The sequence below is a fragment of the Scyliorhinus torazame genome, chromosome 3 (genome assembly GCF_047496885.1).
Source record: "Scyliorhinus torazame isolate Kashiwa2021f chromosome 3, sScyTor2.1, whole genome shotgun sequence".
NCBI lineage: Eukaryota > Metazoa > Chordata > Chondrichthyes > Carcharhiniformes > Scyliorhinidae > Scyliorhinus > Scyliorhinus torazame.
This window is the reverse complement of record NC_092709.1, coordinates 279,462,652-279,489,640: the sequence shown is the minus strand read 5'-3', so window position 1 is coordinate 279,489,640 and position 26,989 is coordinate 279,462,652. Positions and strand designations below refer to the sequence as shown.

General features: G+C 48.5%; 2 protein-coding genes across 6 annotated transcripts in view; one reads left to right on the top strand and one right to left on the bottom strand.

Annotated features, from left to right (window-relative positions):
* Positions 1-14,719: 14,719 nt before the first annotated feature.
* Positions 14,720-26,989, top strand: part of tmem267 (transmembrane protein 267) — a 32,510-nt gene continuing 20,240 nt past the window's right edge. Inside the window, exons 1-2 of one of the 5 annotated variants that reach the window (XM_072497301.1) lie at positions 14,792-14,892; positions 24,101-24,190. The gene's annotated coding sequence lies outside the window, so the exon portion shown is untranslated. Of the gene's footprint in view, positions 14,893-14,913; positions 15,043-15,103; positions 15,219-24,100; positions 24,191-26,989 lie in introns of those variants that run through there. The other 4 variants (XM_072497300.1, XM_072497302.1, XM_072497303.1 and 1 more) reach the window with 4 other exon arrangements.
* The window catches only part of LOC140409134 (interleukin-11 receptor subunit alpha-like), a 174,872-nt gene continuing 174,309 nt past the window's right edge, over positions 26,427-26,989 (bottom strand). Inside the window, exon 12 of the mRNA XM_072497294.1 lies at positions 26,427-26,922. The gene's annotated coding sequence lies outside the window, so the exon portion shown is untranslated. The remainder of the gene's footprint in view (positions 26,923-26,989) is intronic.

Below are 26,989 nucleotides of genomic sequence, written 5' to 3'. Positions count from 1 at the left end.
GAACGGAGTATACGGCTATAGCCATTTCGGATCACGCTCCACACTGGGTGGACTTGGAGATAGGGGAGGAAACAGGAGGGTGCCCACCCTGGAGAATGGACATGGGACTAATGGCAGATGAGGGGGTGTGTCTAAGGGTGAGGGGGTGCATTGAAAAGTACTTGGAACTCAATGATAATGGGGTGGTCCAGGGGGGAGTGGTCTGGGAGGCGTTGAAGGCGGTGGTTAGAGGGGAGCTGATATCAATAAGGGCACATAAAGGGAAGCAGGAGAGTAAGGAACGGGAGCGGTTGCTGCAAGAACTTTTGAGGGTGGACAGACAATATGCGGAAGCACCGGAGGAGGGACTGTACAGGGAAAGGCAAAGGCTACATGTAGAATTTGACTTGCTGACTACAGGCACTGCAGAGGCACAATGGAGGAAGGCACAGGGTGTACAGTACGAATATGGGGAGAAGGCGAGCAGGTTGCTGGCACACCAATTGAGGAAAAGGGGAGCAGCGAGGGAAATAGGGGGAGTGAGGGATGAGGAAGGAGAGATGGAGCGGGGAGCGGAGAGAGTGAATGGAGTGTTCAAGACATTTTATAAAAAATTATATGAAGCTCAACCCCCGGATGGGAGGGAGAGAATGATGGGCTTCTTGGATCGGCTGGAATTTCCCAAGGTGGAAGAGCAGGAAAGGGTGGGACTGGGAGCACAGATCGAGGTAGAAGAAGTGGTGAAAGGAATTAGGAGCATGCAGGCGGGAAAGGCCCCGGGACCGGATGGATTCCCAGTCGAATTCTATAGAAAACATGTGGACTTGCTCGCCCCGGTACTGACAAGGACCTTTAATGAGGCAAAGGAAAGGGGACAACTGCCCCCGACTATGTCAGAAGCAACGATATCGCTTCTCTTAAAGAAGGAAAAGGACCCGCTACAATGCGGGTCCTATAGACCTATTTCCCTCCTAAATGTAGATGCCAAGGTCCTGGCCAAGGTAATGGCAATGAGAATAGAGGAATGTGTCCCGGGGGTGGTCCACGAGGACCAAACTGGGTTTGTGAAGGGGAGACAGCTGAACACGAATATACGGAGGTTGTTAGGGGTAATGATGATGGCCCCACCAGAGGGAGAAACGGAGATAGTAGTGGCGATGGATGCCGAGAAAGCATTTGATAGAGTGGAGTGGGATTATTTGTGGGAGGTGTTGAGGAGATTTGGTTTTGGAGAGGGGTATGTTAGATGGGTGCAGCTGTTGTATAGGGCCCCAGTGGCGAGCGTGGTCACGAATGGACGGGGATCTGCATATTTTCGGCTCCATAGAGGGACAAGGCAGGGATGCCCTCTGTCCCCATTATTGTTTGCACTGGCGATTGAGCCCCTGGCGATAGCGTTGAGGGGTTCCAAGAAGTGGAGGGGAGTACTTAGGGGAGGAGAAGAACACCGGGTATCTTTGTATGCGGACGATTTGCTACTATACGTGGCGGACCCGGCGGAGGGGATGCCAGAAATAATGCGGATACTTGGGGAGTTTGGGGATTTTTCAGGGTATAAATTGAACATGGGGAAAAGTGAGTTGTTTGTGGTGCATCCAGGGGAGCAGAGTAGAGAAATAGAGGACCTACCGTTGAGGAAGGTAACAAGGGACTTTCGTTACCTGGGGATCCAGATAGCTAAGAATTGGGGCACATTGCATAGGTTAAATTTAACGCGGTTGGTGGAACAGATGGAGGAGGATTTCAAGAGATGGGATATGGTATCCCTGTCACTGGCAGGGAGGGTGCAGGCGGTTAAGATGGTGGTCCTCCCGAGATTCCTCTTTGTGTTTCAGTGCCTCCCGGTGGTGATCACGAAGGCCTTTTTTAAAAGGATTGAAAAGAGCATCATGGGTTTTGTGTGGGCCGGGAAGACCCCGAGAGTGAGGAAGGGATTCTTACAGCGTAGCAGGGATAGGGGGGGGCTGGCACTACCGAGCCTAAGTGAGTATTATTGGGCCGCTAATATTTCAATGGTGAGTAAGTGGATGGGAGAGGAGGAGGGAGCGGCGTGGAAGAGATTAGAGAGGGCGTCCTGTAGGGGGACTAGCCTACAGGCTATGGTGACAGCCCCATTGCCGTTCTCACCGAGGAACTACACCACAAGCCCGGTGGTGGTGGCTACTCTGAAGATATGGGGACAGTGGAGACGGCATAGGGGAAAGACTGGAGCCTTGGGGGGGTCCCCGATAAGAAACAATCATAGGTTTGCCCCGGGGGGAATGGATGGGGGATATGGAATGTGGCAAAGAGCAGGAATAACGCAACTGAAAGATATGTTTGTGGATGGGAAGTTCGCGAGTCTGGGAGCGCTGACCGAGAAATATGGGTTGCCCCAAGGGAATGCATTCAGGTATATGCAACTGAGGGCTTTTGCGAGGCAACAGGTGAGGGAATTCCCGCAGCTCCCGACACAAGAGGTGCAGGACAGAATGATCTCAAAGCCATGGGTGGGGGATGGTAAGGTGTCAGATATATATAGGGAAATGAGGGACGAAGGGGAGACTATGGTAGATGAACTAAAAGGGAAATGGGAAGAAGAGCTGGGGGAGGAGATCGAGGAGGGGCTGTGGGCAGATGCCCTAAGCAGGGTAAACTCGTCGTCCTCGTGTGCCAGGCTAAGCCTGATTCAGTTTAAGGTATAACACAGGGCACATAGGACTGGAGCACGGCTCAGTAAATTTTTTGGGGTGGAGGATAGGTGTGCGAGGTGCTCGAGAAGCCCAGCGAATCATACCCATATGTTTTGGTCATGCCCGGCACTACAGAAGTTTTGGATGGGGGTGACAAAGGTGCTTTCAAAAGTAGTAGGAGTCCGGGTTGAACCAAGCTGGTGGTTGGCTATATTTGGGGTTGCACAAGAGCCGGGAGTGCAGGAGGCGAGAGAGGCCGATGTTTTGGCCTTTGCGTCCCTAGTAGCCCGGCGCAGGATATTGCTAATGTGGAAAGAAGCCAAGCTCCCGGGGGTGGAGACCTGGATAAATGACATGGCGGGGTTTATAAAGCTAGAGCGGATTAAGTTCGTCCTAAGGGGGTCGGCTCAAGGGTTCACCAGGCAGTGGCAACCGTTCGTCGAATACCTCGCAGAAAGATAGACGGAATGGGAAAAAGAAGGCAGCAGCAGCAGCCCAAGATCGGGGGGGGGGGGGGGGGGGGGGGGCGGGGAGGAGGAACCAGAAGGACTCTCAGGGTTGTTAATATATACTGTATAGTATGTATAGGTCGTTGCTACAGATAATTATATATTGGACTGTTAAATTATATTTTTGGAGAGTGTTACCTGTGACAAGGCAGTTGCCAATTAGGGCTAGTTTTCATTTTTGTTATTTATTATTTATTCATTTTTTTGTTTTTTTTGTTTATAAAATAGGTCATTGTTATTTGTGTTGTTATAATATTGTGTAAAGGATGCACAATGTACTGTGTTGGTTGACCAAAAATTTTCAATAAAATATTTAATTAAAAAAAAAGGATGAGATTTCTAAATTCTTGGAAGTGCAGTGTCGGATTAGGACAAGTCAGCATGGATTTAGTATGGGGAGGTCGTGCCTGACAAACCTGTTAGAGTTCTTTGAAGAGATAACAAATAGGTTAGACCAAGGAGAGCCAATGGATGTTATCTATCTTGACTTCCAAAAAGCCTTTGATAAGGTGCCTCACGGGAGACTGCTGAGTAAAATAAAGGCCCATGGTATTCGAGGCAAGGTACTAACATGGATTGACGATTGGCTGTCAGTCAGAAGGCAGAGAGTTGGGATAAAAGGTTCTTTTCCGGAATGGCAACCGGTGACGAGTGGTGTCCCGCAGGGTTCAGTGTTGGGGCCACAGCTGTTCTCTTTATATATTAACGATCTAGATGACGGGACTGGGGGCATTCTGGCTAAGTTTGCCGATGATACAAAGATAGGTGGAGGGGCAGGTAGTATGGAGGAGGTGGGGAGGCTGCAGAAAGATTTAGTTTAGGAGAGTGTACTTCTGAAGCTTTATAAAGCATTAGTTAGGCCCCATTTAGAATACTGTGAGCAATTTTGGGCCCCACACCTCAGGAAGGACATACTGACACTGGAGCGGGTCCAGCGGAGATTCACACGGATGATCCCAGGAATGGTAGGCCTAACATACAATGAACGTCTGATGATCCTGGGATTATATTCATTGGAGTTTAGGAGGTTGAGGGGAGATCTAATAGAAACTTACAAGATAATGAATGGCTTAGATAGGGTGGATGTAGGGAAGTTGTTTCCATTAGCAGGGGAGACTAGGACCCGGGGGCACAGCATTAGAATAAAAGGGAGTCACTTTAGAACAGAGATGAGAAATTTCTTCAGCCAGAGAGTGGTGGGTCTGTGGAATTCATTGCCACAGAGGGCGGTGGAGGCCGTGACGTTGAGTGTCTTTAAGACAAAAGTTGATAAATTCTTGATTTCTCAAGGAATTAAGGGCTATGGAGAGAGTAAATGGAGTTGAAATCAGCCATGATTGAATGGTGGAGTGGACTCGATGGGCCGAATTGCCTTACTTCCACTCCTATGTCTTATGGTCTTAGGAACCAGCAACACAGGAAAAAGTATAATAGAGATCTTGCAAAGAACGTTTGAGGAATGATATTCTAGCTTGAAGGACAAGACCCCAAGGATGGTACTTATGGGGTCATGCACTGGGAGAATTGAGGGTGAAAATCTTAGATACATAGTGAGGCAGATGGAATCTGAGGAAGGAGAAATTCTAAGAACACAGGTCAAGTTATTCAGATGTAACGTATTTACTAAATTGGTGGTGTGAATCAGCGCCTCCGTTGCATCCGGCGGGTATCCGGGCATAACAGGTGAATCGCGTGATAGCCTGAAATTGGGATCCCTGTTGGTTCGGTCGCAAATAATCTGACTCGCTCTGCCCAGCACGATCTGGATATCACTGGGCGAGATCCAGATCTACATATTTAAATGAGCCAGTGGATCATTTAAATAGCTGGACGTCGAGTTCATCCGGCACCAGGGACTCAACAGTTGTACCAGTGTTATCAAGAGAGGCTAAGTGAGACAGCAGGATAACATTTACTTTGCAGGATTGAGGGGAAAGAAAAAGAAACCAATCTTGTCATCCTGTTAAAATGTTTCAAAAGTTCAGGTTGCTGCTGTTAATGGTTTTTAAATGCAACAAAAATGTGTAAAAATGCATACAGCAAGTTTTAAGTAAATTGTAATGAGTTTAAATTACAAATGAAATGATATTGACTCCAACTTATTCTCGACAATTCCTCAGCCTGTGCTTGGTTCATGTTGTGCCCACCTACAATAGTGGTTTTTATTATGTGTGTCTGAGTATTCTTTCATTGTGTGAAATATGTATATGGGTTCTTCATGTTTAATTAGAAGATGGAGGCATCGGAACGTTATGATGTATCATGTGATGAGCTGTTGCTGCAGTTTCACAGTTTAACCCATTTATTTACTCCTAAAAGGAGCAGCATGTCCCTGAATTGGGACTTATACCAGAACCTTGCGACTTCGATGTAAGAGGACCAACCACAGTTCATGATGAGGAACATTGCAATGCACCTTTAGAGTTTATGGGCAGGATCTAACGGCCACGTCGTGCCAGACTCGCAATGCGACATGGCTGGTAAATCTTGAGAGAAGCCTCTTGTGATATTTACCAGGATCACCACGCCTCGCGAGATCTAACAGGATCTCACGAGACATTGCAATCTGGATCCTGCCCACAACGTAAATTTGCATATTTATGTGTGCAGTTATGGTCGAACCAGCACCCGGGATTGAATCCCCTCACTGAGGAGATCCCAGCTGGCGCGCCCCCTTTAGCACTGCACTCTCCACAAATGGGGACCAGGTGGAATGGCAGTATAGGGCGGGGGAGTCTCCCAGGCGATCATAGGCCCCTGGGTGGTCAGCCTCTGGGCATGGTGACACCCTAGCACTCCTGGTCCCACCTGGGCACCTTGGTACTGGCACCCTGGCAGTGCCACCTTGGTGCCAGGCTGGCAGTGCCAAAATGACATTTTGCCCAGGTCCAGGGTGCGCTGCCCGGGTTCCGGGGAGCTGGAGGACCGCCTAACAGGTACAATGGGGGGGTTCCAGGGATCGCATTGGGGGATTGACAGAAATGACGGCCTGATCTAGTAGATAGATAGGTTCTTGATAAATAACGGATTCAAGGTTCATGGGGAGAAGGCAGGAGAATGGGAATGAGAAAATATCAGCCATGATTAAATGGCGGAGCAGACTCAATGGGCCAAGTGGCCTAATTCTGCTCCTATGTCTTATGGTCTTATGATCTTTTCCTGCACTGATGAGCAGAGCCCTTAGTACAAGAAATGAAGGCGTGCGCCCTTTGCGGGAGTCCCATTCGTATGTTGGGTCATTCAGGAGCCACCCCGTTCAAGCCGCCCACAAGGGAACTCTCTTTTCTTCATTAAATCGCACCCAATGAATAGAGCAGCAGCATCTAATGAACCTATTTGAAGGGTAGTAAATTATTAATTGGAAACTGCTGTAGATCACCAGCACAATATATGTAAGCAGAGAGAACAGTGTGAATTTTAGTCTAATAATAATGATCTTTATTGTCACAGTAGGCTTACATTAACATTAAAACTGCAATGACGTTACTGTGAAAAGCTCCTAGTCGCCACATTCTGGCGCCTGCTCGGGTACACGGAGAATTCAGAATGTCCAAATTACCTAACAGCATGTCTTGTGGGAGGAAACCGGAGCACCCATAGGAAACCCACGCAGACACGGGGAGAACGTGCAGACTCCACACAGACAGTGACCCAAGCTGGGAATCGAACCTGGGACCCTGAAGCTGTGAAGCAACAGTGCTACCCACTGTGCTACCGTGCTGCCCATGTTAGTGTCACAAGTAGGCTTACATTAACATTGCAATGAAGTTACTGTGAAAATCCCCTAGTCGCCACACTACAGTGCCTGTCCAGGTACACAGGGAGAATTCAGAATGCCCAATACACCGAACAAGCAAATAGTGACTGAAGCCAGGAATTGAAACTGGGACCCCAGCGCTCTAAAGCAACAGTGCTAACCACTGCGCTACTGTGCCGTCGTATAAATATAAAAGTAGATATCCCAGTTCCACAAGCCATATTGGATTAAAACTGTTTCTCCAGAGATGCTGCCAGACCAGCTGAACTTTTACAGCACTTTGTTTTCATTTCAGATCTCCAGTATCTGCGGTATTTTATTTTTATAAACATAGACGTTATAATACACATGTACAGGGACTTGGTGAGATCACATCTGGAATACTATGCATAGATTTGGTCTCCTTATTTGAAAAACAATACAATTGTGTTAGAAGCAGTTTGGAAATGATTCACCTCTAATTTCCAAGAAGAAGGCTTGTCTTCTGAAAGGTTGAACATGCTGGGCCTCTAACTGGAGAGGAACTGATGTGGCAGATACCCAGATATATTTTCTCTTGTTGGAAAGACTAGAACTGGCGGATGCAATTTAAGAATCAGAAGTTTCCCATTTGTGACGAATATGAGTAGAATGTTGTTTCTCTGAGGATTGTTGGTCTGTGAAAGCTGGTTCAGTGAATTAATTTAAGGTTGTGTTAGATAGATTTTTGTCAGACAAGAGAGTGCAGGGAAAAAAAGGAAGGTGGAGTTTAGACCACAACCAGATCAGCCATAATCTTATCGGAGGATATAACAGGCAACCGAGGGCTAAGTGGCCTACTCCTGCTTGTAAGTCACATGTTCCTTTGGGCGTAACCTCGAGTTAAGATTAAACAGGTAAGAATGGAACATGAAACGTACAATCCCACCGCATAGAGCAGTGTTGGAAGAGAATGGTGCTAAGTTGTAGCCAGTCTGAGGAGAGCAAGTGAGTTTACCGATGTCACAATTGATTAGGATGTTATTTGTGACTTTGGTAAGAGTTGTTTTGGTTGTGTGGTAGTGAAAAACTGGTAGGAAGGTCAAAATAGACTTCTGAGAAATAATAATAATCTTTATTGTCACAAGTAGGATTACATTAACACTGCAATGAAGTAACTGTGCCCCTAGTTGCCACATTTGGGTATACTGAGGGAAAATTCAGAATGTCCAAATTACCTAACAGCACGTCTTTCGGGACTTGTGGGAGGAAAGCGGAGCATCCAGAGGAAACACGCAGACACGGGGAGAACGTGCAAACTCCACACAGAGTGACCTGATGCACTATCAATTACGACAGGACGAGAGTAGAGAGTAATCGAGGCTTTATTATACAGAGACAGGTGCTTTACCGTAATACCCTCATTTGCAGTGCAGTATATACAATATAATACAACAGTGGTGACTACCACATTCACCCCCTGTTAAAAATGAGTCCAGCGGGGGTGGTGGAAAACTATTTACATACAGGTTGTCATTAAAATTTCAGAGAAGGTTACAAATTTACACGGTCGGGCGCCTTGATCCGTCGTTGAGAACGCCGCAGTGCTGGTGGCGAGTCAGACGTCGGCTCGGTCGTCGGTGACTCCGGGACCGTGTCAACATCCTCTTCATCCCCGGGTGGGACCAAGGGGAGGACGGATTGTCCTGGAGCGGGGGCTGTGGTGGGGTGCGCTGGGGGAAGGGAGAGGGGCAGAGGGGGGGGGGACTCAGCTGGTGCCAGGTCCCTGTGTCTTGGCGGCCGTCGGGGTATGCTATGTAGGCGTACTGCGGGTTTGCGTGGAGTTGCTGTACCCTCTCAACCAACAGGTCCACCTTGTGGAGCCACACGTGCTTGCGGAGAAGAACGGGTCCTGGAGATGCCAGCCACGTTGGGAGCGAAACCCCGGAGGTGGACTTCCTGGGGAAGGCAAAGAGATGTTCATGGGGGGTTTCGTTAGTCGCCGTGCACAGGAGTGCCCAAATGGAGGAATCGCCGTGCACAGGAGTGCGTCGGGGAGGACCTCCTGCCAGTGGGAGGCCGAGAGATTTCTGGACCGTAGGGCCAGCTGGACGGGCTTCCAGACCGTCCCATTCTCCTGCTTTACCTGCCCGTTTCCCCGGGGGTTGTAGCTGGTCATCCTGCTCGAGTCAATGCCCCTGTTGAACAGGTACTGGCACAGCTCATCGCTCATAAATTAGGATCCCCAGTCGCTATGGACGTTAGGCGGGGAAACCGAACAGAGCGAAGATGGTGTTGAGGGCTTTGATGGTGGTAGCAGACGTCATATCGGGGCATGGGATGGCGAAGGGGAATCTGGAATATTCGACGACCACATTGAGAAAATAAGTGTTGCGGTCGGTGGAGGAGAGGGGCCCTTTGAAGTCCACGCTGAGGCATTCAAAGGGGTGGGAGGCCTTCACCAGGCGCGCACGGTCTGGCCGGTAGAAGTGCGCTTTACACTCCGCGCAGACCTGGCAGTCTCTGGTGACAGCCCTGACTTCCTCGATGGCGTAGGGCAGATTGCGGCCCTTAATGAAGTAATAAAAGCGGGTGACAGAGATCATTGTGCAGGGTCCAGAGTCAGTCCACTTGTGCGCTGGCACATGTGCCTCGGGACAGGGCATTGGGGGGCTCGTTGAGCTTACCGGGGTAATACAAAATCTCGTAATTAAAGGTGGAGAGCTCAATCCTCCACCGCAAGATCTTATCATTTTTGATCTTACCCCGCTGTGCGTTGTTAAACATGAAGGCAACCGACCGTTGGTCTGTGAAGAGAGTGAATCTCCTGCCGGCCAGGTAATGCCTCCAGTGCCACACAGCCTCAACGATAGCTTAGGCCTCCTTTTTGACGGAGGAGTGCCGAATTTCGGAGGCATGGAGTGTGCGGAAAAAGAATGCCAAGGGCCTGCCTGTAACGGCCAGAGCGACATCTGATGCATCGCCTTCGACTTGGAAGGGGAGCGACTCGTCGACCGCGTGCATCGCGGCCTTGGCGATGTCGGCCTTGATACGGTTGAAGGCCTGGTGAGCCTCGGCCGTCAGTGGGAAACCGGTGGAGTGGATGAGTGGGCGGGCCTTGTCCGCATTGTTAGGGACCCACTGGGCGTAGTACGAAAAGAACCCCAGGCATCATTTGAGGGCTTTGGGGCAGTGGGGAAGGGGGAGATCAATGAGGGGGCACATGCGATCGGGGTTGGGCCCTAGAACTCCGTTCTGAACCACATAGCTGAGGATGGCTAATTGGTCCATGCTGAACACACACTTCTCCTTGTTGTAAGTTAGGTTGAGTAGTTTGGCTGTGTGGAGAAATTTGGAAAGGTTAGTGTCGTGGTCCTGCTGGTCGTGGCCGCAGATGTTGACGTTATCCAGGTACGGGAAAGTGGCCCGCAGTCCATACCGGTCAACTATTTGGTCCATCTCCTGTTGGAAGACCGAGATCCTGTTAGTGACGCCGAAGGGAATCCGAAGGAAATGGTAAAGGCGGCCGTCCGCTTCAAACGCGGTATACGGGCAGTCCGCCTTGAATGGGGAGCTGGTGGTAGGCAGATTTCAGGTCCACTGTCGAGACGATCCGGTACTGTGCAATTTGATTGACCATATCAGATATGCGTGGAGGGGGTATGCGTCGAGCTGCGTGTACTAATTGATGGTCTGTCTGTAGTCAAAGACCATCCTGTTTTTCTCCCCCGTTTTCACCACTACCACTTGGGCTCTCCAGGGGCTGTTGCTGGCCTAGATGATACCTTCCCGAGCAGCCGCTAGACCTCAGACCTGATGAAGATCCTGTCCTGGGCGCTGTACCGTCTGCTCCTAGTAGCGACGGGTTTGCAATCCGGGGTGAGGTTTGCAAACAGAGAAGGCAGGTCGACCTTAAGGGTCGTGAGGCCGCATACAGTAAGGGGTGGTAGGGGCCCGCCAAATTTCAGTTAGGCTCTGGAGGTTGCACTGGAAGTCCAGGCCGAGTAGCAAGGCAGCGCAGAGGTTGGGGAGGTCGTAGAGCCGGAAGCCGCTGAACTCTACGCCCTGGATGGTGAGGGTGGCGATGCAGTACCCCTGGATCGCCATGGAGGTGCTGGTGGATATAGGTCGACCCTATACCCGTAATGAACGCGTCTCTCATTAGCAGGTTAGAATGTTCAGCGTCCGAAACAGCCTGGCAATCACAGTCTCTCACCAGGACGAGCAGGGCACGCCAGAAATCTTCCACAGACTCACCGGGAAGTTGGTGCCGTGTGGACAGGAGGTGCCTGGCGTAGATCTTGTTGGTCTGCTGAGCGTAGTTCTCCTTCAGTAGCGCCAAAACCTCTGTGTAGGTAGGCGTGCCCTGGATGAGGCGAAAGACATCAGAACTCAGCGGCGTGTACAGAATCTGGAGCTTCTGTGCTTCTGGGATTGGGTCTGTCGCAGATCAGTGTATGCTTCAAAGCAAGCTAGCCAATGTGCGAAGTCCTTTTTGGCATTGCTTGAGGATGCAGCTGCAGGCGATCCGGCTTGATGCGGAGATCCATCTTTGTAAAATCTTATTGTAATAAATTGATGCACTATCAATTATGAGATGAGAGTAGGGTAATCGAGGCTTTATTACAGAGATGTGTGGCCTCCTACAGCTGCTGCCGAAATGGCTGCAGTTCGGAGAGCACACATTTATACTCTGCCTACTGGGCAGAGCCAGCAGGCAGGGATTAACCCCCGTACCTGTAGTAGAGGCATTACTGTAATACCCTTGTATGCAGTGCAGTATATACATAGAACATAGAACAATACAGCGCAGTACAGGCCCTTCGGCCCACGATGTTGCACCGAAACAAAAGCCATCTAACCTACACTATGCCATTATCATCCATATGTTTATCCAATAAACTTTTAAATGCCCTCAATGTTGGCGAGTTCACTACTGTAGCAGGTAGGGCATTCCACGGCCTCACTACTCTTTGCGTAAAGAACCTACCTCTGACCTCTGTCCTATATCTATTACCCCTCAGTTTAAAGTTATGTCCCCTCGTGCCAGCCATATCCATCCGCGGGAGAAGGCTCTCACTGTCCACCCTATCCAACCCCCTGATCATTTTGTATGCCTCTATTAAGTCTCCTCTTAACCTTCTTCTCTCCAACGAAAACAACCTCAAGTCCGTCAGCCTTTCCTCATAAGATTTTCCCTCCATACCAGGCAACATCCTGGTAAATCTCCTCTGCACCCGCTCCAAAGCCTCCACGTCCTTCCTATAATGCGGTGACCAGAACTGTACGCAATACTCCAAATGCGGCCGGACCAGAGTTCTGTACAGCTGCAACATGACCTCCCGACTCCGGAACTCAATCCCTCTACCAATAAAGGCCAACACTCCATAGGCCTTCTTCACAACCCTATCAACCTGGGTGGCAACTTTCAGGGATCTATGTACATGGACACCTAGATCCCTCTGCTCAGCCACACTTTCAAGAACTTTACCATTAGCCAAATATTCCGCATTCCTGTTATTCCTTCCAAAGTGAATCACCTCACACTTCTCTACATTAAACTCCATTTGCCACCTCTCAGCCCAGCTCTGCAGCTTATCTATATCCCTCTGTAACCTGCTACATCCTTCCACACTATCGACAACACCACCGACTTTAGTATCGTCTGCAAATTTACTCACCCACCCTTCTGCGCCTTCCTCTAGGTCATTGATAAAAATGACAAACAGCAACGGCCCCAGAACAGATCCTTGTGGTACTCCACTTGTGACTGTACTCCATTCTGAACATTTCCCATCAACCACCACCCTCTGTCTTCTTTCAGCTAGCCAATTTCTGATCCACATCTCTAAATCACCCTCAATCCCCAGCCTCCGTATTTTTTGCAATAGCCTACCGTGGGGAACCTTATCAAACGCTTTGCTGAAATCCATATACACCACATCAACTGCTCTACCCTCGTCTACCTGTTCAGTCACCTTCTCAAAGAACTCAATAAGGTTTGTGAGGCATGACCTACCCTTCACAAAGCCATGCTGACTATCCCTGATCATATTATTCCTATCTAGATGATTATAAATCTTGTCCCTTATAATCCCCTCCAAGACTTTACCCACTACAGACGTGAGGCTCACCGGCCTATAGTTGCCGGGGTTGTCTCTGCTCCCCTTTTTGAACAAAGGGACCACATTTGCTGTCCTCCAGTCCTTTGGCACTATTCCTGTAGCCAATGATGACATAAAAATCAAAGCCAAAGGTCCAGCAATCTCTTCCCTGGCCTCCCATAGAATCCTAGGATAAATCCCATCAGGTCCCGGGGACTTATCTATTTTCAGCCTGTCCAGAATTGCCAACACCTCTTCCCTACGTACCTCAATGCCATCTATTCTATTAGCCTGGGGCTCAGCATTCTCCTCCACAACATTATCTTTTTCCTGAGTGAATACTGACGAAAAATATTCATTTAGTATCTCGCCTATCTCTTCAGACTCCACACACAATTTCCCATCCCTGTCCTTGACTGGTCCTACTCTTTCCCTAGTCATTCGCTTATTCCTGACATACCTATAGAAAGCTTTTGGGTTTTCCTTGATCCTTCCTGCCAAATACTTCTCATGTCCCCTCCTTGCTCGTCTTAGCTCTCTCTTTAGATCCTTCCTCGCTACCTTGTAACTATCCATCGCCCCAACCGAAACTTCACACTTCATCTTCACATAGGCCTTCTTCTTCCTCTTAACAAGAGATTCCACTTCCCTGGTAAACCACGGTTCCCTCGCTCGACGCCTTCCTCCCTGTCTGACCGGTACATACTTATCAAGAACACGCAGTAGCTGATCCTTGAACAAGCCCCACTTATCCAGTGTGCCCAACACTTGCAGCCTACTTCTCCACCTTATCCCCCCCAAGTCACGTCTAATGGCATCATAATTGTACGAATATAATTTCATAGAATTTACAGTGCAGGAGGCCATTCGGCCCATCGAGTCTGCACCGGCTCTTGGAAAGAGAACCCTATCCAAGGTCCATACCTCCACCCTATCCCCATAACCCAGTAACCGCACCCAACACTAAGGGCAATTTTGGACACTAAGGGCAATTTATCACGGCCAATCCACCTAATCGGCACATCTTTGGATTGTGGGAGGAAACCGGAGCACCCGGAGGAAACCCACGCACACACGGGGAGGATGTGCAGACTCCGCACAGCCAGTGACCCAAGCCTGAATCAAACCTGGGACCCTGGAACTGTGAAGCAACAGTGCTACCCACTGTGCTACAGTGAAGGGTGACAACATGTTCAAGGACTTTGGAGCGGAAAGGGAGGCTGGAGATGGGAGGGCAAGGGCAGTCGGTGGCATGGAGCGGGAAGCTGGAGATGGGAGGGCAAGGGCAGTAGGTGGCATGGAGTTTTTTCCCCCGAGGAGACCCAGCCTCCAACTTTAAAAGCCATTGCTTAGTTGTACAGAAGGCTGGAGCTGGCGATTGCATGTGTTTACATTGGTACAATGCACCTTCTGTCTGAGGGTGGGGTTCACGTTGACGTTGTTATCGTCGCGCGTGCGCACTGATGTCGCGTGCCGAACGGGTGGGCTCATTGCTCATTCCCGTGCAGTAGGAGAGCTGATGATTAAAGGAGGTGAATTACACCCCTACCCCAACCCCTCAGAAAGCCATGTACTTGAATGAATGGGTTTGATGTACTCTGGAGGCTCACGTGCCAAATCCAAGGTGGGGGGGGGGGGGGGAGAGAGGGAGCTGTTTACCGGTCATCGACGTGACCGTTCACCAATCGGCGGGGAGAAGGGGCGGGACACCGGTGGCCGCGCAGGCGCGAGGCGGAGGCGCTTTGATTGTCAGTGGAGTCGACCAATCGGATCGCGAGGGGCGGGAGGACGGCCGCCAATCAGGGCGGAGTGGGGGCGGAGCCGAACCGGGCCCCCGGTAGGAGAGAAGGAGCAGTGGAGCTGAGGCGGAGAGCAGAAACAGTGGAGCTGAGGAGGAGAGATCCGGTTGTCAGGTAGGTGATGGATAGTGTCACTCGGGGCCTAAACCCCCCCGCCCATGATGCGACATTCTGCCGACTCTCTGTGGTCACTGGAGGATGTTGGGCTGGGTCACAGCTGGGATGCCGATGTGATGGGGGCCTCTGGATGATTAATTCGCGCAAGTACCCAAAGCTTTTATAGACATTTACACATTGAACGGGGGAGGGCTCTGATTGCATTCGGGGCCATTGTCCATCCACTATGGTCGTGTCAGTTTGGGAGAAATAGGAATTTAATTCCCAACCAACTCGGATGTGTCTTTGTCATGTCTTTGATTACATCACAGCCGGGATCTTTGGTTTGTTCACAGATCCATTTATAATACCGTATGTGATTATTAACACGTGTGTACATCTATGTATATATACATACACGTTTTCAGATTGCCATAAGTTTGAAAAAAATTCTATTCATTTATTCTTTCTATTCATTTATTCGTGGCATGTGGGTCTCGTACTTATTGTCCATCTCGAAATTGCCCTTTTTCTGAAAAAAATTAAGATTTTGTAAATTTTATAGATAATGCAACAGATTTTCAAAATACAAATGGTACAGAACAAATATTTCTGCAAACGTAAAAACAGGATAGAACTATGCCTCTTTTTCCAGACTGGATCAGTCAGAGAATGGGGGAGGGGGGGGAAGGAGAAGGCAATATAAAAATAATAGGATAACATATCTATATATATATATATATATATATATATATATATATATATATATATACACACACACCCAAACATACCAAAAAAAAAAAGTAACAATAAAAAATAAAATAGAATTACTAGTCGGGTATTGTGTATTGTGCACCAGCTCAGCAGCAGCAACTCTGTACAACTGGCAAAATAATTTACAACACATAAGTAGGCGATTGTTTGTAGGGGGAGGGAGGGGGGTGGAGACTGGGGAGGTAAATATACATTTTGGGTTTGGGGAAAAAAATTACAGTGGGCAATACTCAAATGGGTTTGGTATTGGTGTTGTCACTTGCTTCTCCCGGACAGATCTCGCTGCTGTTGTCGTCTCGTGCTCACCTCCGCTTCAACCGTTCCTCCTGTCTTTCGCCTATGTTCTCCTTGTTCTCTGTTCCTGGAGATGCCATGTTTGTTATCGTATCCCGTGCCCTCCTTCCGGTTGTCATTTCCCTGCCCGCCCCCCCCCCCCCCACCCACACACACACACACACACACACACACAACCTCCCTGGTTCTCCTCTCTTGTTCCCGGTCCCTTCCCTCTTTCTCTCCCCCCCCCCCCCCCCGCCCTCCTGTGGTTCGCCGTTCTTTCCTCTTGGGTTTAGCTGTTCCACCCCCTCTCCCAGTCTATCTCTCCCTCTCATGCTTTGGCTACTTTCCCCTGATTCTTGGCTACCTGGCTATTCTTCTGCTTGTTCGTTGGCCACAAACAGGTCCTGGAACAATTGGGTTCTGTGGAAGCCGTTGTCTGACCCTCGGATGGCGAATTTGATTTTCTCCATTTGGAGAGATTCCGAGAGGTCGGACAGCCAGTCTGCCGCTTTGGGTGGTGCTTGCTGACCACCAGCCGAACAGGTTTCTACGGCGGGCAATCAGGAAGGCAAGGGCGTCTGCCTTAATCCCCAGGAATAGATCTGACTGGTCTGAAACCCCGAAGACCGTCACTTTCGGGTATGGCTCCACTCTCATCCCCACCTCTTTGGACATTGCCTCGAAGAAGGCTGTCCAGTACCCCGCAAGCCTTCTGCACTGTAAATTCTATGAAAGACCAGAACATATGGGCATGGTTGGCCGGGCCTCCTTGACACCATTCACATCTATCCTCCACCTCCGGGAAGAACCTACTCATACGGATTCTTGTTAAGTTGGCTCTATGTACCACTTTTAGCTGCGTCAGGTTGAGCCTTGTGCACGTGGAGGTGGTGTTGACCCTGTGCAGTGCTTCGTTCCAGAGTCCCCACCCTATTTCAATCCCCAGGTCCTCCTCCCATTTCCTTCTTGTTGCGTCCAGTATGGTGTCGGCTCTCTACTAGTCGGTCATACATGTCGCTACAGTTTCTTTTATCTAGAGGCTTGCGTCCAGTAACTCTTCCAGTAATGTCTGTCGTGGCGGTTGTGGGTACGCCCTTGACAGCCCGTAACAGCCTCCCCGAATAGGCGCCGGAATGTGGCGACTAGGGGCTTTTCACAGTAACTTCATTTGAAGACTACTTGTGACAATAAGTGATTTTCATTTCATTTCATTCATTGTCTTCTTTTGTAGGAAGTTTTGGAGTTGTAGATACCTTAGGTCGTTCCCCCTGGCTAGCTGGAATTTCTCTGTCAGTTCGTCCAGTGTTGCGATCCTGCCGTCTGTGTCTAGGTCCCTGACTGTCAGTGTCCCTCCATCCTGTCCCCATCTTTTGAAGGTGGCATCAGTCAGTGCTGCTGGTGTGAACCGCTGGTTGTTGCAGATTGGAGCTTTGTCCGACATTTTGGTCAGGCCAAATTGCTGCTGTAATTGGTTCCAGGATTGGAAGGTGGCTATCACCACCGGGCTGCTGGAATGTTTTTTGGGTGGGGATGGGAGTGCTGCCGTGGCGAGGGCCCGGAGGGAGGTCCCCATGCAGGAGGCCTCTTCCGTGCGCACCCACTCGGCTTCTGGCTCCTTGATCCATCCCCTTATTCGCTCGGCCGTCGCCGCCCAGTGCTTTGAAAAAGGCCTTGGGGATGTAAATCGGAATGGATCTAAGTAGGAAGAGGTACCTGGGCAGTACGTTCATTTTGATCATCTGGACTCTCCCCGCGAGGGAGAGTGGGAGTGTGTTCCATCTTTGCAGGTCCTATTTTACTTCCTCCGTCAGACTGGTGAGGTTCCATTTGTGGATCCCTTTCCAGTTATGGGCTATTTGGATCCCCAGGTAGCGGAATTTGTGTCGGGCTTGTTTAAACGGCAGCCCCGTTAATGCTGCCCCCCATACTTGTGGGTGTACCGGGAAGATCTCGCTTTTGCTCATGTTGAGTTTGTCACCCGAGAAGGCACCAAACTCTTTCAGGAGCGCGATGATTCCATCCATGCTGCTTTGTGGGTCTGAAATGTAGAAGAGCAGGTCATCTGCATGGAGGGAGACTCTGTGCTGTCTGCCGCCCCTTCGGATCCCCCTCCAGCTTTTTGCTGCTCTGAGCGTGATTACTAGTGGTTCGATCGCTAGAGCAAACAGCAGCGGGGACAGTGGGCATCCTTGTCTGGTGCCCCTGTGCAGCTGGAAGTTTCGGGAGTTGGTGTTGTTGGTCCCTACGCTCGTCATGGGAGCGTTGTATAGGAGCTTTACCCAGGAGGTGAACCCTGTTCCAAGCCCGAACCGCTCCAGTATCTCTGAGGTATTTCCATTCGACTTTGTCGAAGGCCTTTTCTGTGTCTAGGGAGACGATCACCTCTGGTGTTCTCTCCCCGAAGGGAGTCATTATCACGTTCAGCAGGCGCCTGATGTTCGAGGTAAGCTGTCTACCTTTGACAAAGCCCGTCTGGTCCTCTGCGACCACCTCTGCTACACAGTCGTCTAACCTTTTGGCTAGGATTTTGGCCAGCATTTGGCATCTGCATTCAGCAGTGAGATGGGTCTGTATGGCCCACATTCCGTTGGGTCTTTGTCTTTCTTAGGTATCTGCGAGATTGAGGCCTGTGCTAGCATGGGCGGCAGTGTGCCCCTAGCTAGCGAGTCTGTGAACATCTCCCGCAGGTGCGGGGCCAGTGCTGTTGCAAATTTTTTGTAGAAGTCCGTTGGGAACCTGTCTGGTCCCAGCGCCTTCCCCGCCTGCATGGAGCTAATGCTGTCCATGATCTCTCCCAGTGCTAGTGGTGCTTCCACGCTCATTGTCTGCCCTCCCCACACGACTGGAATGTCCAGTCCATCAAGGGACCGTTTCATCCCGGACTCCCCCATTGGGGGCTCTGAGGTGTCCAGCCCTGGGTAGAAGGCCTTGAAGGTTTTGTTGATCTTTTCTGTTTCTGTTTCTAATGTGCCTCTGGTATCCCTGATTTGTGTAATTTCTCTGCTGGCGGCTGGCTTTGTCTCCGTGTATAGGGTCCCACATGCCTGGCGGAGTTAGTGCACTGCTTTCCTGGTGGAGAGCAGATCAAAGTTCCTTTGTAGCTCTTTCCTCTCAGCCAGGAGCTCTACGGTCGGAGCCTCGGAGTATTTACAATCTACCTCCAGTATGGAGTCGACCAGCTGCTGCCTAGCCGCCCTTTCCTCCCTATCTCTTCGCGCTTTGAAAGCGATGATTTCCCCTCCTAGTACGGCCTTTAGCACTTCCCAGAGCGTGGAGGGTGAGACCTCCCCGTTCTGGTTGTTCTCCGTGTACTCTGCCATGGCCCGCGATATCTTTTCGTTGAAGGCCTTGTCAGCTAGTAGGGCAATGTCCAATCTCCATGTGGGGCGTTGGGCCCTGCCCGTCTCCAGCCTCATGTCCATGTAATGTGGAGCGTGGTCTGATATCACAATTGCGTAATATTTCACTTTGTCTATCCTCTGAAGCACCATTTTTCCCACCATAAAGACGTCAATTCTGGTGTATGCGTTGTGTACTGGGGAGAAGAAAGAGAACTCCTTCTCCCCTGGGTGAGCGAACCTCCAGGGGTCCACCGCTCCCATCAGTTCCATAAAGTGACTGAGTTCCCTTGCCATGATTGAGGTTTTCCCCATTTTGGGGTTTGATCTGTCTGTCGTTGGATCCTGTACACAGTTGAAGTGTCGTGTCCCCCCCCCCCCCCCCATGATTAGTCGGTGCGTCGCTATGTCAGGGATTTCTGCCATGGTCTTCTTGATGAAGCTCGTGTCGTCCCAGTTGGATGCATACACGTTAACTAGTACTACCGGTGCCCCATCCAGGGCCCCGCTGACCATGACGTACCGATGCCCTGGTCCGTAACCGTATTTGTTGCCCTAAACATCGTCCTCTTGCTGATCAGTATTGCCACCCCCTCTGGCCCTTGTCCCATAGCAGGAATGGTAGATTTGTCCCACCCAGCCCTTTCTTACCTGCAGTCGGTCCTACTCTCTCAGGTGTGTCTCTTGGAGGAAGACTGTGTCGACCCTCATATTTCTTAGGTGGGTGAGGACTCTGGATCTCTTCACTGGGCCGTTGAGTTCCCTTGCGTTCCAGGTGACTATCCTGGTGGGGGGCTTCTGTCTCCTCATTCCTGTGGGATTAACCATACTTACCTGGTGAACGCGCCCCTGCCCTTCGGGGTTTCCCTTTGTTAGGGGCTGGTCGCTGTCACTGCTCTCTCCATGCGGTCGGGTCCCTGCGCTCCGCGGAGGGTTTCCCTTTGTCCAGGGGGCACCCGACATGGTCGCCTGTGTGTCGCCACGTGGGTAGTTTCCTGCACTGTGGGGTCTCACTTCGCCCAGAGACCGTACTGGGTGGGCAGACCAAAACGCACTTCGTTCTTGTGAAGAGCTGCTTTCGCAATCTTGAATTCGGCCCGTCTCCTGACTAGGTCTGCCTCAATGTCCTATTAATTCTAATGAAGTGTCTTTCCCATTTGCAGGTTCTGTTATTCCTGGCCCAGCGCAGGATTGTTTCCCTGTCTTGGTGCCGGTGCAGCTTAGCTGTAACTGCCCTCGGGTGGTCCCCTGCCTTGGGCTTTGGGCGCAGCGACCGGTGTGCTCTGTCCATTTCTGGTGGGTTGGGGAAAGTTTTCCTCCTCACTAAGTTGCCCAGCATCTTGGCCATGTATGCTGTGGGATTTCTACCCTCGATCCCCTCTGGTAGGTCCACTCTCCTGACATTTTGCCTTCTCGAGCGGTTTTCCTGATCGTCCACTCTGCCCTTCAGGCTCCCCTGTGTTGTGCCCAGTCTCGCCACCTCCTTCTCCAGGGCCGTGATCCGGTCGCTCATGTCAGTCGCGGCTTTCTCCAACTCCTTAATGGTCGCCTCTTGGGCTTCCAGTTCCTCCTCTGCTCTGCCAGGGTGTGCTGCACCTCCGCCAGGGCCTTGGCCATTGCTGCACTGCGGCCTCTATGTCTGCCCTAGCCTCTGCCTTGTTTTCCTGCTGATGTTCCCTCAGCGCCTCGGCAAAGGCTGCCTTCCAGTTCCCCCCGGCCCAGGGGGAAAATGCTCCTGTCTGCCCAGTTCTTTCCGTTCCGCCGCTTTGTGCCCTGATTAGCTCGTCTGAACGGGCTCGCACATTGTCCCGTCTGCTTTTGGTGCCTCTTCTCCCTCTGCTTTGGCTCCCTTTTTCCCCCCCCTCCCCCCTTTTTTCTTTTCCCCTCTCTTCTCTCCTTTACCACTTTTTTTTCATAAAATTCTTTTCAAGAGAATTTGGGTTTTTTTGAAAAAAAGGTGGGGGGAAAAAAGTGAAAACATTTCTTTCTCTTTAAAAGTTTTCTTTTCAAAGTTTTGTTTCTGCAAAAAGGGAAGTTCTTTTTTCTTTTCCCTCACTCACCCAGGGTCGAGAGAGAGAGGCTTCTGGCCGGGAGTCCCTCTTTGTTAGAATATGAGAGTAAACTCGTATGAGACATTAAAAGCAGCAGAGCTTCTGCAAGTAGATAAAACGAAGAGAACTGCTGGAAGTAAATATTGGTCTTTTAGAGGCTGAGACTGGTGAATTAGTAAGAGAGCTAAGAAGAGCCAGGAGGAGACATGAGAAGTCTTTGGCAGGTAGGATCAAGGATAACCCTAAAGCTTTCTATAGATATGTCAGGAATAAAAGAATGACTAGGGTAAGAGTAGGGCCAGTCAAGGACAGTAGTGGGAAGTTGTGCTTGGAGTCCGAGGAAATAGGAGAGGTGCTAAATGAATATTTTTCGTCAGTATTCACACAGGAAAAAGACAATGTTGTCGAGGAGAATACTGAGATTCAGGCTACTAGACTAGAAGGGCTTGAGGTTCATAAGGAGGAGGTGTTAGCAATTCTGGAAAGTGTGAAAATAGGTAAGTCCCCTGGGCCGGATGGGATTTATCCTAGGATTCTCTGGGAAGCTAGGGAGGAGATTGCTGAGCCTTTGGCTTTGATCTTTAAGTCATCTTTGTCAACAGGAATAGTGCCAGAAGAGTGGAGGATAGCAAATGTTGTCCCGTTGTTCAAGAAGGGGAGTAGAGACAACCCGGTAACTATAGACCAGTGAGCCTTACTTCTGTTGTGGGTAAAATCTTGGAAAGGTTTATAAGAAATAGGGTGTATAATCATCTGGAAAGGAATAATTTGATTAGACATAGTCAACATGGTTTTGTGAAGGGTAGGTCGTGTCTCACAAACCTTATTGAGTTCTTTGAGAAGGTGACCAAACAGGTGGATGAGGGTAAAGTAGTTGATGTGGTGTATATGGATTTCAGTAAAGCGTTTGATAAGGTTCCCCACGGTAGGCTACTGCAGAAAATACGGAGGCATGGGATTCAGGGAGATTGAGCAGTTTGGTTCAGAAATTGGCTAGCTGGAAGAAGACAAAGGGTGGTGGTTGATGGGAAGTGTTCAGATTGGAGTCCAGTTACTAGTGGTGTACCACAAGGATCAGTTTTGGGGCCACTGCCGTTTGTCATTTTTATAAATGACCTGGAGGAGGGCGTAGAAGGATGGGTAAGTAAATTTGCAGATGACACTAAAGTCGGTGGAGTTGTGGACAGTGCGGAAGGATGTTACAAGTTACAGAGGGACATAGATAAGCTGCAGCGCTGGGCTGAGAGGTGGCAAATGGAGTTTAATGCAGAAACGTGTGAGGTGATTCATTTTGGAAGGAATAACAGGAAGACAGAGTACTGGGCTAATGGTAAGATTCTTGGCAGTGTGGATGAGCAGAGAGATCCCTGAAAGTTGCCACCCAGGTTGAGAGGGTTGTTAAGAAGGTGTACGGTGTGTTAGCTTTTATTGGTAGAGGGATTGAGTTTCGGAGCCATGAGGTCATGTTGCAGCTGTACAAAACTCTGGTGCGGCCGCATTTGGATTATTGCGTGCAATTCTGGTCGCCGCGTTATAGGAAGGATGTGGAAGCATTGGAAAGGGTGCAGAGGAGATTTACCAGAATGTTGCCTGGTATGGAGGGAAGATCTTATGAGGAAAGGCTGAGGGACTTGAGGCTGTTTTTGTTAAGAGAGAAGAAGGTTAAGAGGTGACTTAATTGAGGCATACAAGATGATCAGAGGATTGGATAGGGTGGACAGTGAGAGCCTTTTTCCTCGGATGGTGATGTCTAGCACGAGGGGACATAGCTTTAAATTGAGGGGAGATAGATATAAGACAGATGTCAGAGGTAGGTTTTTTACTCAGAGTAGTAAGGGCGTGGAATGCCCTGCCTGCAACAGTAGTGGACTCGCCAACACTAAGGGTATTCAAATGGTCATTGGATAGACATATGGACGATAAGGGAATAGTGTGGATGGGCTTTAGACTGGTTTCACAGGTCGGCGCAACATCGAGGGCCGAAGAGCCTGTACTGCGCTGTTATGTTCTAATAATGGAAGACAAAGAAATGGCAGAGATTTTGAACCAGTATTCCGTATGTGTCTTTTTAGTAGAAGACACACAAAAATACACAGAATCATGGAATTCCTAAATTTGTCCCATAGCCTGCACCAACTCTAAGAAAGAGCACGAGGGTGCCCCATCTTATTCCCGGAACCCCACATAATCTGCACATCCTTGTACTCTTAAGGGGCAATTTTATCGTGGCCAATTCATCTAACCTGCACATCTTTGGGAGGAAACCAGAGCACCTAGAAGAACCCACGCCGACACTGGGAGAATGTGCAAATTCTACACAGATATTCACCCAAGGCTGGAATTAAACCCGGGTCCCTGGTGCTGTGAGGCAGCGGTGCTCACCATTGAGCCACAGTGCTGCCCAAACATACCAAGCTTGGTCATGCCAAGCATTTTCAAAAATCAAGGAGAAAAAGGGAGCAAGGAATTTAAACTGCTATCACCAGATGAAAAATACTTTGAAAACCAGTGGGATGAAAAGGGAACAAATACATTGGATCTTGTAGTCTGAATCCTAGGGTCTTAAAAGAAATGACTGCAGAGATAATGCACACATTGATTGTAATCTTTCAAAATTCCCTCGATTCTGAAAAGACCCCAGCAATCACAAAACTGCAAATATAAACCCTCTATTCAAGTAAGGAGGTAGACTGAAAAAAGGAAATTATGGGTCAGTTAGCCTAACATAATAAGAAGTCTTGCAACCCCAGGTTAAAGTCCAACTGGTTTGTTTTGAATCACTAGCTTCCGAAGCACTGCTCCTTCCGCAGGTGATACAGACCACATACAAATGCAGCAAGACCTGGACCATATCAAGACTTGGGCTGATAACTGGCAAGTAACATTTGTGCCACACAAGTGCCAGACTAACCAGTTTAAATTCTTACAAACCGCAAACAAATGTTTATGTCAATATGTCAATTCTTCGAGGATGTAACTAGTCGTGTTGATGAGGAGGAGCCAGGGGATGTGGTAGATTTGACTTTCAAAAGGCTTTTGACAAAGTCCCACGCAAGAGGTTAATGTGTAAAATTAAAGTACATGGGGTTAGGGGTAGTGTATTGAGATGGATCAAAATCTGGTTGGCAGACAGGGAACAAAGAGTAGGAATTAACAGGTATTTTTCAAATTGGCAGACAGTGACTAGTGAGGTACTGCAGGGATCAGTGCTAGGACCCCAGCTATTCACAATATATATTAATGATTTAGATTAGAGAACAAAATGTAATATCTCCAAATTCGCAGATTACACCAAGTTGAGTGGGAGGGTGAGCTATGAGGAGGATGCAGAGATCCTTCAGTGTGATTTGGACAAGTTGAATGAGTGGGAAATTGAATGGCAGATGCAGTATAATTTGGATAAATGCGAGGTTAATCACTTTGGTGGCAAAAACAAGAAGGCAGAATATAATCTGAATGGCCATAAATCTAGAGAGGGGAACGTGGAACAAGACCTGGGTGTTCTCGTACACCAGTCACTGAAGGTAAACATGCAGGTGCAGCAGGCGGTAAAGAAGACAAATGGTATGTTAGCCTTCATAGCGAGATGATTCGAGTACAGGAGAAGGATGTCTTGCTGCAATTATACAGGGCCTTGGTGAGGCCACACCTGGAATATTGTGTGCAGTTTTGGTCTCCTTATCTGAAGAAGGATGTTCTTGCTGCAGAGGGAGTGCAGCGACGGTTTACCAGACTGATTCCTGCGATGGTGGGACTGACGAATGAGGAGGGATTAAATCATTTAGAATTGTATTCGCTGGACTTCAGAAGAATAAGGGGGGAATCTCATAGAAACCTATAAAATTTTAACAGGACTGGACAGGGTGGATGCAGGAAGGATGTACCTGATGGTAGGTGTGTCCAGAACCAGGGGTCACAGTCTGAGGATACAGAGTAGACCTTTTAGGACTGAGATGAGGAGAAATTTCTTCACACAGAGAGTGGCCGGCCTGTGGAATCTGTTGCCATAGGAAGTAGTTGAGGCCAAAACATTGCATGTTTTCAAGAAGTAGTTATATATAGCACTTGGGGCATAGGGGATCAAATGATATGGGGGGAAAGCAGGATTAGACTATTGAGTTGGATGATAGGCCATGGTGATAACGAATGGCAGAGCAGCCTCGAAGGGCTGAATGGTCTCCTATTTTCTATGTTTCTACAATTTTACTGAAATATTAAAATGTATTAATTTACTAAATGTATTAGAAAGCATCAGTTCAGGGAGAAAAATAGGCTGACATTTCAACTGTGATTTTTCATTTCTTTTGTTTCTTTTTCAGATACTGACTAACCTGCAAAGTATATGCAAATATTTTCCTGTTTTTATTTCCGATTCCCAGCACTGATGAAACTTCTCTTTGTATTGGACTTGCTAAATGTTGTGTGGTTAAATGTCGTAAACATGTCGAACCAGTCAAACATGGGATATACCTAGCTGAGTATATTAATAAACGGCAGGCATATCAAATCATGCATGTACATTTCCTCAATCTGTGGCATAGCTTATAATTAGTATGTCTCATTTATTAAAACTGGTGGTCAGAAGGAAGCCTCAAAGTAGGTGTTTCAGGTGGGATTGTAATGTGTAATTACAAGGTCTCACTTCAGTGGCTTCACAGCAAGGAAAAAATAATGATTTGGATCAGAGACATGGCTGTAATTTGGGCCCTCCACAGTTGACTGAGGAATACTACAAAGACCATTCTATCATGAGAGAGCTTTGGTTTGCCTTGCACCTCTCTTCGTTTCAAGGAAAGACTACATACAGCATATGATCCTTTATCACTTGCTGCCAACCATAGGGTCTATCCAATTGAGTTATCATTTCCTTCCGCTCCTGAAAGGTCTTTTACATATGTATCTGTTACTTGAGACCTAAAACTTGCATAAGCTAAGAGGACTGACTGAGGCTGGTGGTAAGAGAGGTGTTTTGCAGAAATTGGAGAGGTTTCTTATTTTTTCAAATGTAAAAATATGTTTATATGATAACTGGAATCATACAGAATAATGCTTCATACTGCTGCTTTTGTGTTGAATTTGAGGCTTTATTGAAGTCTTGTTGCTGATTTAGATTTAAAATTTAACATGTGAGTTTACATCATCAATCTGCTATGCAGTCAATTCCACACAGCACTGGCAGTTGCCACTGGCAGCATCAATTAATACCTAAATATCAGATTTTATCTGATAACCGTCCTGTGAAGTGCATTGTGACATATTACTATGTTAAAGATGCTGAAGAAATGCATTCACAATGGCAATTTGTTGTTGGTGGAAGAAAAAGATTAGTTCTACCTGACTGCTGGGATCTTCCATCGACTCCTAAGTAATCAATAAGAATTGTCAAATTCAAGCCAAATAATTTGGACATTCAGAAAGAAAAATGTAATACATATTCTAGGTAATGTAAGTTGTTACTTTGTCCAAGAACAAAGCATTTTCATCCATGTGAGACGAGAAGTTTGCAGAAAAAATGTCCTTTTCCTTGATCTCCTGTTACAAGCAAGTGGAAATACTCCGCAGGTTCATGCACCTTCCCAACGTTTTCAGATCTTGCGCTAACAGTACTGTTTATAAAAAATAAAAATAAAAATATTAAATTGTTTTATGCTCATTGTAATGTTGAGATTAACA